The 9,875-nt window shown below is 42.9% G+C and overlaps 1 pseudogene across 1 annotated transcript; it reads right to left on the minus strand.

Annotated features, from left to right (window-relative positions):
- Positions 1-3,716: 3,716 nt before the first annotated feature.
- Positions 3,717-4,665, minus strand: LOC311166972 (actin, cytoplasmic 1-like; annotated as a pseudogene). Its single transcript has one exon. The product of its transcript is annotated as an actin, cytoplasmic 1-like (transcript).
- Positions 4,666-9,875: the final 5,210 nt, after the last annotated feature.

Raw genomic sequence — 9,875 nt, forward strand, 5'->3', positions numbered from 1 at the left:
CTAAATGGTGCCCCGTGTTATTAATATTCTATACCTTGTTTACCTGTGATTTGACATTTGAGTTGTTTCCAGATTGGGGCCTCTACTAATAAGTGTGCTATTGAGCATTCCTGTGCAAGGTTTTCGTAGACATTTATTTTCATCAGATAAATGCTTCAGCATGCAACTGTTGGGTTGTAGGGTAGGTATGTGTTGATATTTATTAGATAATGCCAAATAGCTTTTCCAAACTGGTTGCAGCATTTATATTACCAGCAGCAGTGTTGCAAAGTTCCAGAATTTCCAAGCTCTCACCAACACTTCAAATTGCTGGTCATTTCATTGTAGTCACTCTAATGTAAATACAGTAAACCTTGTATTAATTAATTTTGCATTTCCCTGGTGACTAACAGCACTGAGCACATTATTAACCACTAGGATATTTTTGCAAAGTTCCTGTTCTATCTTGTGCACATTTGTTTCGATTGTGTTGGTTGTCTTGTTACAACTTAGTTGTAAGAGTTCTTTGTATATACTGGATACTAGTTTTTTGGCAAATATTTTCTCCAATACTATAATTTGCTTTTTCACTTTCTTAATGGTATCTTGTAATGAAGAGAAAGTTATTTATTTTTCAGTTGTGATGAGGTCCTATTTGTCAAAGTAACTTTGTGGTTTAAGAAATCTCTGGTACAAAGTTTTCTCTGGTGCAAAGTTTACAAAGGTAGTCACCTATGTTATCTATGAAAAGTTTTAATGTTTTTGCTTCCACATGTAAGTTTATGATCTATTTCCAAGTTAACTTGTTGATATGGCATGAGGTAGGGATCAAGAGTTCCTTATTTTACCCTCCATGCAGATAGCCAATGCCTCCAGTGTCACTCAGAGAAAAGACCTTCTTTTGCTACTGGGCTGCACTGGTGCCTTTGTTGGAAAAAAGTAACCACAGATATGTGGGTATACAACCTCTGCCTTCCAAAGCTACCTGCCCAGGCACCAGGACTTTATTAGAGTTAATTATTGTTGTAATTTACATAATTTGAATCTTTAAAATTCTAAATATCTATTCATGACATAACAATTAAGCACCATTCTCAGCTTACACCTTGCAGTGCTGGAGTTCCTCAAGTCTCCAATAGCAGAAATGCTCTGGGTTAGATGTCAGAAGACCAGAGTTACACATCATTCCAATCAATAAAGATTTCCTGAGGGTCTTCTCTTTGCCAGGCAGGATGTTTGGGGTGTGTTGGAGGGAGGAGGGACAAAGAATAAGACACTTTTCCTTTTCTTAAGGACTTCACAGTTGACCTGCAGATCAAATGACCTCAGACAACTTCATTGAGTCCATGTCCCACAAAGAAACCTGGAATCCAGAATGGAGAATTTGGATAATTTTTTATTCCTCTGATAATAATAAGACTTAAGACCTTCTAGGCAGTTCCTTACCAGGTTTCATGAGGCTTGAGTTTCTCCATTGTTGAAGAGGGATTAAGAATGGCCTCATCCCTGAGATAATGCATATAAAGTGCTTAGCTCTGAACTTGACACCTAGTGAGAGTTTAATAAGTTAGCTGTTACTATTATGAAAATGTTGATTACACCCACGGCTGTGATTGTGGTGAGGATAAAATTGTAGGGTCACAAAATCTCAGAGTTGGAAGGAATCTTCCAGCTGGAGGTCAGTGGTTAATCATCAGAATTGCCTGAAGATCTTGTCAAAACTGCCAATCCCCAGGTTCCAACCCAGGATTCCATCCCATTATCACCAGGTAAGGCCTGGAAACCTGTATTTGGAATAAAAATATCCAAATATTCTATGATCAACCAACTTATGGTACAATTGAAAAGAGCTAGAGGTAGGAAGATCCTAAATTGTCTCAGAAATGGTATTATGTAAATGCCATTGGTGAATCAGATAAAACAGCTACATTTGTCAAAGAGTTTCCAAGGGAAACAGCCAACACCAAGCAAACCCAGGGAAGGAAAGGACATGAGATGGGAGGTGATTGGGTGCCAGAGACACATTTCAACAATTTCACAACTTTACCTGGGGCCAGGCCCTGTTTTAGACCCAAAATCAATTTATATCAAGTTGGTGATGGATTAAAACTACAGGTCTATGAGCCAATTCAAACTCTAATATGGAAAAAAAAAATCAGAGCCAAAAACTAATTGAGTGCAAGATAATGCAATCTGATATGGCAAACTTCTAGAAAAATTTATTTTAAGAAATAGTAGCAAATGCCCACTTGTAGCTGAGGCATGGTGACCCAGCAGTTCTGCTGAGAGGCAGGGCACCTCTAAGCTTGTGAAAATCCTACAGATGACAGGCCAAGAAGACTGATTTTGAGATTGCTGATGGAACAAAGGAGGGAGGGGTTGGGACTGGTTTTGTCTACAGTGAAATTTTCCATGGGTCACACAGATTTTTTTTTTTCTTCTCTGAGTTTCAGGGTGGGTGAGCAGATGGCTGGAGTATGGAAAGAGAGAGTAAAGAATCTTGCTAAGAAGAGCAGAGTGGGCTGAAAATCTTTAGATCAGGACAGGGGGCAGGATCCAAGATGAGCCCATTTCACAGTCACTAGAGAGGACATGCCACATAGGCAGAGCCTCAAAATGCAGGAGGAGAAAGCCAGGGCAGGGGTGCAGGTGGCCTTGCTTCAGCCACTAACAGCCAAAGTGACCTTGAGGAAGCCAAGGTCATTCCCCTGACCTAAGTTTACACATTATTACTGGTCACTAGATCTTTCACTAGTCCTGACCCTTGAATACTAGTTGACATTTTCTAGTTATTAAATCTTATTGAGAGATTAGGGAGCCCCTTAAAGGCACTAAAAAAAGTTCTTTCTCCACAAAGCTTCACCCACTTTTCCTCATATCCAGTTGTGCCTCTCAGAATGGGTGTCTGAGCCCATAGTGGACTAGTGGCAAGGAGCTGGGGAGGTGGGAGTGGCCATGGGGGCCCACAGGTCTCCCTGCCCAGCAGCAACCCCTCCATGCCCGAGGCGGAGGAAACACTACTAACTATCTCCCTAATCCCAACCCTGCCTCCTCCAAAGAGAGCAAGTTGGGAAAAACCAAAGAAAGCCCTGCCCCACATGCCAGAAAGCCAGTAACTAAGAATGTATCTCATCTCAAGTGTACTACAGTCTGAAATACCTAGGCAGATTCTGGAATAGCAAGTAGTCTAGAGGTAAGGGAAACTAGAATTTCTCTTTAAGGTATGCACTTCATTGAACTGGTCTTGTAGTATAGAGGTAAATAAGCCCTAGCTGGCTCCACACCACAGTCCTCCCCAGGGAGGCCAAAAGCCTTCTATGTCCCAAGTTGGGGGACAAAGAGGACCAAGATGGTTGACCAACCTAAATAAAACAAAACAAATATTTAAAGAATTGGGTTACATAATTTACACAAAGTAAGGCTATCACCCTCCCCTGTGTGGACTTGGGTAAGGACTGGCCCTTCTAAGGACAGGTGGGGAGGCTTTAGGAAGGCAAGGGACTTCCTGTAATGGTGCATCAAGTATATTTGGGATGACTATTAAAAAAATCAATATACAAAGCCACATTGCAGAAGTTGGGGGATATTTGCTCCAACCAACTGCTATAAACTTCACCGTTCCAGCTTTTAAATCCTGAATCAAGCACCAAAACAAATTAAAAAAACAAAAGCAATAAAGCCATGCCAACTTCCTCTCATTTTCTGTGAAAGATCTCTCAAGAAAGGGTGTGACAAAACTAAGTCACAGCCACTAAGGCCAGAGTCCTTGAGCTCCTGCTTGCTGGTTGCATCTGCTGCAATGTGGACAGCAAAGCCAGGATGGAGCCACTGACCCACATGGGGTACTTACATTCATGGGCTGCAAAGATCTTGATATTCACAATGCTGGGAGCCAGGTCCATGATCTCCTGCATCCTGTTGGCAATGCTGAGGTACAGGGTGGTCCCGCCAGACAGCACTGTGCTGGCATAGAGGTCCTTGCAGATTCAATATCACACTTCATAATGGAGTTGAAGTTTAGTTTCCTGGATGCCACGGGAGTCCACGCCCAGGAAGGAGGACTGGAACAGCCTCGGGCAGGGGATCTACTCATTGCCAATGGTGATGACCTGACCCTCATTCAGCTCACAGTTCTTCTCCAAGGAGGAACTGGAGGCCACAGTGGCCATCTCCTGCTCCAGAAGTCCAGGCTGGCATTACAGAGCTTCTCCTTGGTGTCCTGTACAATTTCCCTCTCATCTGTGGGGTGAAGCTGTAGCTACACTCAATGAGGATCTTCATGGGGTCCCACCATGTCCTGGCCAGCCATGGCCAGGTGCCACATGGTGTGGGGGAGGCCATACCCCTCGTTAATGGGCACCGTATGGGTGACCCTGTCACCTGAGTCTATCATGATGCCAGTGGCAGGGCCAGAAGCATACAGAGACAGCACGGCCTGGATGGCCAGTATCTGGCTGGGTTTTGAAGGTCTAGACCATGATCTGGGACATCTCATGATTGGCCTTGGGGCACAGGGTGGCCTCAGTCAGGAGCACGGGGTACTCCTCAGCAGCCACCAGCAGCTCATTAGAGAAGGTGTAGCCCAGATCTTCCCAGGTCATCCCAGTTGGTGGTATTCTTCAGGATCAGAATGACCCTCTTGCTCTGGGCCTCACCCCTTGCACAGAAGGGGTCCTTCTGTACCATGCTCACCATCACACCCAGTGTGGAAGGGAAGTCGGCCCAAGGGGCATCATGGCCTGATACACCAGCCCAGCACACATGGAACCATTGTCATAGATGAGGAATATCACCATCCCAGTGAGCTGGTGGAAGTGTGGCACAGTGAAACAGCCAGGAGTTAAGGTACTTGCTCTCTGGGGGCCACAGCCTCAGCTGAAAGTAGAATATTTGGAGGATAAGCCCCAATCATGTTCTTTTTGGAGTCATGTAAGAAGAGTTATCTTTGAGGCATGGAATTAATGTCTCTCTCTCACCCTCTCTCTCTCTTTCTTACACACACACACACACACACACACACACACACACACACTACTGTTGACAACATGCCCCACCACAGCAACAAAGTCCAAGAAGATTCCCCCAGTAGAGGGTGGGAAGAAGCTGATTCTGTTTTGTTCCCATGAGCATTTTCTCCTGCCTCACTTTATTGGTGTCTGGTGAAGTGCAGATCTTAAGGAGTGTTTTTACTGTTTAGACTCTTATTACTGCCCAGATGACTTCCTAACCCCAGTCAGCTTTATGAAAGTGTCAAGGTTGGCTTGCTCAGCTGGAATCTCTGCAAACAGTGAGATGTCCTCAATGTCCCTTTCCCCAGGAAGGATGCCGCCTTCTTAGACAACTGACGTAAAAGCTCATATGAAAAGTAGTAACTGTGGCAATGATCGTGATGATGTAGTTGATCAATTTAATCCAGCATCTCAGAAGAAATACTCTCTACATGCTCTTTCATCCTTGAAAACATGCCCATTCTTCTCCTGGGTGAAGTCCACGGCCATGTGTGGCTGAACACAGGCAGGGCAGCTCCACACTTACAACTTCTATCAGTAGGTTACCAAGTTGACCCACCTGAAGACCTGATGTCTTATCTATCCCTGTGTCCAGAGAAAATGTTTATGGAATAGATTTTCAATTTCCAGGTGATGGCCAATTTTTTGGACTATCAATGCAACAAAATTTCAGAAGACATTAAGACATACAAATTAACCAGCATGACACAGACACAAAGACAACCATATGAAGAATAGATATCTCAGAGGGTCATCTTGTGCTTTATCCCTTTCTTAAGAACAGACTTAGAGTACTTTTCCTTGTTTCTAATGGGAATCTTCTGTTTATCACATAAGCCCACTTCCTCCTTTTGACAGAGGAATTTTCCAGTAAACAGAGAACAGTCCATCCAATTCCTTGAAAAAAACAATTCAAAGCCTGGAAAGACACACGGAATTCCTCAAACTATGTGGCCCATAACCTGCAAGATGTCTATAGGGCCAATATTCTACAATTATGTTTTTTCCTGTATTTTGAAAGATAAGACACCTAAGTCCCTTTTTATAGTCAGAACTATATCCAGTGTGTTCCTGGGGCCTCGAAACTCAATCCAACATTGATTATTAAGAACATGGAGTTTCTGCTTCTCCTACCATGACAGAGGTATACACAAATCAGTTCAAAAAAAATAACCATTCCTATCTTGGGAGCACTGGACTCACTGTACACCAAGCATGAGCACTGTGTATCCAAAACATCTGTTATTCTTTGAAACAAGAATTCAACCAGTTAATTTCATCCCACCACCAGTATTCTTCATGCAACAACAACTACATGGACATATGGGAATCTAAACTGCTGGAACTTGGTGCAAAATGTCCACCCATATGACAATTGTGTTTGTGGTGGGGGGAGGAAGGAAGTGCAAATGGAGAAATTTTGCATCTTGTACTTTCTGGAAATGCCAAGATCTGTTTTGTTCTCATATGACGTAAACTAAATTACAAGCTGGAAATATGTCAGTTCCCTGAAAAAGGAAGTATACAAGGTACATTCCATCCCTAGATCAAATTAAACAATTTACTCCAAAGCGATCTACTTTCACGTACACCAAGACTCATCTGAGCATCACTGCAGTAAGAAAGGACTGTGCTCAGTGGGAAAAGTCACCTTGTTCCAAATACCCAGTCCCTATTCTGAATCACATTCACTTCCCCTAATGATTTGATAATTATCAAACTGACATTTTGTTTTATTTCTCCTATTTCTGTTTTCACCTCACATTACCATGAAAGAAAAATTATTCTCAAAGATCAGAGAAATTGGGTAGTCTGAGGAATGTCTTTTGATTTCAGAAGTCCTCGGCGAGTTCTAGAGAATTTTCAGCAGTTACACTCCAATGTGGTTGGATCTGAGCGGCTGACTTCACTTATCTTCACACTGGGTTTCCCACATTGAGTTAATACAGGAGTGCCAGAGACCTCTTCTCTCTGGAAACCAGTCCTGCTGATCACTGGGTGAGTTAGAGGAAGTTGAGTAGAGACATGCACACCCCCTCGGCCATGCTTGATTGGCTCCATCATTTTGTGCCTTTGGTTGGTTTTAAAAATCTATCTTCCAAAGAGCTTTCTGATTTGCCCATTTCTAAAGTTATAAATGTCAACAATAGAGATTTTATTACATTCAACAAATCATGAATATGTAATTTGATTGTCTAGCATCTGTTCTCTAGTTCTCTGCTGGACTATGACCAGCCCAACTTAAGATAGCTTCGAGAATAAAGAAACCCATAAAGAGGGTAGACAGACCAGAGGAAAGAAGGAGGGAGAGAGGAAGAAAAGGAAGGAGGGAGGGAGGGAGAGAGAGAAGGAAGGAAGGAAATAGTATAATATCATCACTGGTTCTCCAAAAAGGTAAGATTTTCCTGTATGAAATAATCGGGGAACAATGAAATTCAATGTATATAGTCTTCTGAGCAAGAAAGCAAATAAATCAAATGAGAAAGTAAAATTGAGTTTTCACTGGCAAGAAAGGAATGTATGGGGGGTGGGGTGTCAGGGGAGGGATGAGAAAGAAAGTAAAGGTCATATAGTCTACTTTTACAGAAAAGGAATTGCAGGTCTGATTTCACCAGGTCAGCTATATCTATTCATCATTCTCAGTTAATGGCTATAGTCGAGACTCCCTTTTGCCTGAGCAAACAAAACCTAAAAGATTTCTTGAGTTTATACCCTTGTTTTCTTAGCTCCTCTGAATGTGCTGTCAGCCAGCGGCACTGACCGCACCCATGTCTTTCAACAGTCTCCAGAGATTTGTTCTGTTTGCCAAGCAAACAACTGGTGAGCAGCAAAGACTCTGCAGCCTGGGGAAGCTGTTCAGAGACTTGCTAACCTGCTTAAGGAGCTGACAAAATCAGCCTTCTCTGCAGGAATCCCCAGCAATGACAGAGGCTCTTCAAGGGCCCCATTCTTTGTCTTTTCAATGGATTGGTCCATCCCCTCCCCAGGGGAAGGACACAACTGACAAGGTCTTGTGTTGACCTGCTCATTGCCATTGCCATGTTGCCGATTGACTTCCATCACACATCCTGAAAGTTTCCCTGCAAGTTGATGGCAGTCCCATTCACTTGACTCACATATCTTCGATTACATCCTGGCTGTGAAGGCATTTCAGCCAAACATCTAGAAACCCAGCAAATATTGCATAGGTGTGCAGCTATGTACATGCAACACACACATACAACCTTTAAAAAATCCCATTTATCAAAGGATCCTGAAGTCCTGCTCCTTCCCCAAGAAACCTTCACACATTGCACAGGGTTTGTGCTTCTATGTCAGAGAAGCTGCTTTGAAAGAAAGTGTTTTGGAAATTGAGGAACCTAAGACAGTGGGAGGTGGGAGATCACTGTGTATAAGTTGAAAGAGAAAGCCTTATCCAATTAGATACCTATAGATTGGTAATTGTCTAGACTGACTGTGACATTCCAGAAACACATAGATATATTTATCTTTGAATCCTATGTGGTGTATATATAAATCTTACATATTTGCTCAACATTTACTACCATTATTTATGACAGTCTGAGAGTACTACAGATATTAAGTCCATGCTATCTGTTTTACATCAAAAACTTCTACAAAGTAAGGACCCAACTTTGAGCAATAACTCCAAGCAGAGGTATCTAACCCCTACTGCAGCATTTTTCAAATATTGATGTAGGTACCATGCCTGAATTTCCAAATCAGGATCTTTGGGAAGGAGATCTTAGAATTTTCACTTTTAACCACGTCTCTGGGTGTCTTGAACTCTTAAATAGCTCAGGCCTGGGGCAGGTAGTAAAGTTAAGACTCGCCATCTAGCTAACACAGCAGGGTCTTCTAGTCAGAACATCTGACAGCCTCCACATCTTTCTGAAGGTGACACTCCCCACATTACCTATGAGAACCAGGTAAGGCAAACCCCACACTCCTGGGAGAGGATGATCTCAAAGAAGACATTTCTTGAGTCAAGACCCCAAAAGATATGGATGGTAGAACTCAAAGCACCTGCTCCTTTCAAGAGTGGTGACGCCTTTTCCTACCCTTCCCTTCCTCAAACTGTGGGCTCCACAGACTGTGCTTCCACCTGTAGGCTCCATGTGGACATGAGAGGAAAGACTGAAATCTTGAAAGATCACTCAAGTTTGCCCCAGGGGCCCAACCAACATCCAAAATCACCCCTTCATGTTCAGACAAAGACAAACATTAAAGCCAACCCTTGAAAGCTGACCACAGATCTGAAGCATGGAGGTCAGGGTGTTGAGAAGGTGGGAAGGGAGTGCTCCATGGATGATGGTGGGGGACCATAGGTGCTTTGTGGGTGGAAGAGCTATTGTGACCACACCCGGGGGCAGAAATACTACACTGTCAAAATAGTCACAAGAATTTTAAACAATGGCACGTCATTTAATAATTAATTAATTAATGTAAAAATGACCCCATCATATGTTTGTTCCAATTCAACATTGACCAAAAATCTAGCCTTTTACCTTTTCTTCCTCCACAAAAGACAGTGCTTAAGTTAGTGCCAAAAGCAATAAGGACAATCTTGAACAAACACAAGCCCTCTCCCTGATTTCACACTACATCATAAAACCCAAGAGAGCCCTGGGGACCAAAATTACTTGTCACCTACCCTTCACATACCCTACATTAGGAAACTGGAAGAGTAGACACAAGATGGGCTCTGAAATGCTTCTAGTTTTCACTTCTTCATCCTCTAGTCTGGCAGCATTAGTCTCTGTCTCTGCCTTGCTTTTTATGCTGGTTTCCTTTTTATCCTGTGCAGACCACCAGCAAGCCCTAAAGTGCTATCCCTTAGCTAGGAAGGAAGAGCTCCGTGGAGATGCTAAACTAACCCCATGCTGG

This window comes from Talpa europaea (genome assembly GCF_964194135.1).
Source record: "Talpa europaea genome assembly, chromosome: 1".
NCBI classification, from domain to species: Eukaryota; Metazoa; Chordata; class Mammalia; order Eulipotyphla; family Talpidae; genus Talpa; species Talpa europaea.